General features: G+C 52.6%; 2 non-coding genes across 2 annotated transcripts in view; both read right to left on the reverse strand.

The window, feature by feature from the left end:
- LOC123687867 overlaps positions 1 to 1,250 on the reverse strand; it is a 4,012-nt gene extending 2,762 nt beyond the window's left edge. Inside the window, exon 1 of the ribosomal RNA XR_006749573.1 lies at positions 1 to 1,250. This exon is cut by the window's left edge and continues 2,762 nt beyond it. This is a non-coding gene — a ribosomal RNA (large subunit ribosomal RNA).
- Positions 1,251 to 1,757: 507 nt separating this feature from the next.
- LOC123686882 lies at positions 1,758 to 1,912 on the reverse strand. The gene has a single exon (XR_006748636.1). It is a non-coding gene; the product is annotated as a 5.8S ribosomal RNA (ribosomal RNA).
- Positions 1,913 to 2,500: the final 588 nt, after the last annotated feature.

A 2,500-nucleotide genomic window follows, 5' to 3' on the forward strand; every position in this document is an offset into this window, starting at 1 on the left:
TCGTATGCAACGAGCGCCAGCTATCCTGAGGGAAACTTCGGAGGGAACCAGCTACTAGATGGTTCGATTAGTCTTTCGCCCCTATACCCAGTTCCGACGATCGATTTGCACGTCAGAATCGCTACGGACCTCCATCAGGGTTTCCCCTGACTTCGTCCTGACCAGGCATAGTTCACCATCTTTCGGGTCCCAGCGTGTACGCTCTTGGTGCGCCTCCTCTCGCAATGAGAATGAGGCGCCCCGGGAATGCGGGTCAGTCATGGAGACCGACCATCTTCCCTTAGTTCACATAAAGTGAACCGTTACTTTCATTGCGCCTTTAGGTTTAGTGATTCCCAATGACTCGCGCACACGCTAGACTCCTTGGTCCGTGTTTCAAGACGGGTCCTGAAAGTACCCAAAGCAATAGCGTCGCTGATCGGCGTTTCAAGAGGTCTGTCCAAGAACACCGCGGCGAACAGTCGCAAACGGACGGAATCGGCACTAGGTCCGATCGCCATCACAATTCACATACTTGCCACGGGCCGGACGCGAACTAAGTCGCGGCCTCCCGCCATCAGTAAACCGTCGAGCGAGCTGTTCGGAAACCCAGTGTCCGTAAACATCGGAAAATCCGAGCTCACGGGCTACACTCGAGACCGTAGAACAGCACCCAACGGATCGCGACGACCTACTAGGGGAGAAGTGCACGCGTCCGAAGCCGGAGATGAACCGAAGGGAACAGCCAACGCGAACGTCGCCGTTTCCACAGTCAGTAAATCCCAACAACAGGCGCGAATGAATCTCCCCATTCGACCTTTCGGGTTTCTCAGGTTTACCCCTGAACGGTTTCACGTACTCTTGAACTCTCTCTTCAAAGTTCTTTTCAACTTTCCCTCACGGTACTTGTTCGCTATCGGTCTCGTGGTTATATTTAGCCTTAGATGGAGTTTACCACCCACTTAGGGCTGCACTCTCAAGCAACCCGACTCTAAGAAGAGATCCTCTAGCAAGCCGCAGCGGTCGCTACGGGCCTGGCACCCTCTATGGGCGATGGCCCCATTCAAGATGGACTTGAACGCGCCGCGAACTCGCCAGATAATGGATCCTTCCAAACACCACATCTCCCGGCGACCGGTTACGATCGCGGGATTCAGTGCTGGGCTAATCCCTGTTCGCTCGCCGCTACTAAGGGAATCCTAGTTAGTTTCTTTTCCTCCGCTTAATAATATGCTTAAATTCAGCGGGTAGTCTCACCTGTCCTGAGGTCGTATGTTCAAATCATCGAAACGTTCCGAAACTAACCTTTGGCGGCTCATAAAATCACGTACCTTACGCGAGGGAGTTAGCCTACTCAAAGGCGTCTATTATCTCCTGCTCCGTATGGCGGATCATGCGAATCCAAGCAAAGTGCTTCGGTGTTTCGGGGGTGCGCTCATGAAAGCTCATCCGCAACGCGCGACAACTGGCACATTAAAGCGATCGGACGTCGTTCAGATTTCTCGGACACGACGATCGCATGTCTACAGTCATGGGCGCAGATCGAGCAATACCACGACACCACAATATATGCTTTCGCAATTCAAGACGGCGCGTTACGAAAACAACTCCTCATCATTCCAACACACGAGGCGTCGAAACGACAGAACGTTGATCGTCACGCGGCAAACCGTCCAACTCGCCCAAATGACCTTCGGTACAGGATCAACGTTAGACGACCTTTACGTCGTCACTTCGTCAAGCCATAACGTCTGGCCGGGCAGTCTTTGTAATGGAACCGACCCTCAGTCAGGAGTGGTCCGAGGACAGTGTCCGAGGACCGCAATGTGCGTTCGAAATGTCGATGTTCATGTGTCCTGCAGTTCGCATGTTGACGCGCAATTAGCTGCGTTCTTCATCGACCCACGAGCCAAGTGATCCACCGTTCAGGGTAATCTTTTATGTTCGATTTCTCGGTACTAGTCGCAATGGACTTTCCCTCGAAATACGAGACGCCAACTGCGAACCTCCTCGAGAATGACATTCCAATGACTGAGACGACCCACTGAAGGGTCAATACGTCAGTCGATCGGCGCAAAATCTTCGGTTCAACTAGTTTGCGTACTAATCTAGTGACAATTATCGTAAAAAATTCGGACGGAGACAAACGTCGCAGACAATCCCGAAAGAGCATAAAAACGCTAATGTAACGGGCGTCGCACAACGTCGACGTCTTCGTCCCTGGAATAGATCGTCCTACCGAAGTCCGTAGACAACGGTAACGACTGATCGATTTCGGGCGAGAATCTTTAAAACCTGCAGCCGGCTCCTCGTTCCGTGCCAAACACGAAACTTCGCCCAGCCACGAACGCGGCAATCCAAGCGCTTCGAATCCTTATTCCGAGCACATCACGAGACTTCGCCCAACTACGAACGTCAGCATAAGCAGCCGGCTCCTCGTTCCATCAAGGAACTTCGCCCAACCACAAACGCCGACATAAGCGGCCGGCTCCTCATTTCGTGAGCATCTCTAAACATGGAC

This window comes from Harmonia axyridis, chromosome X, assembly GCF_914767665.1.
Source record: "Harmonia axyridis chromosome X, icHarAxyr1.1, whole genome shotgun sequence".
NCBI classification, from domain to species: Eukaryota; Metazoa; Arthropoda; class Insecta; order Coleoptera; family Coccinellidae; genus Harmonia; species Harmonia axyridis.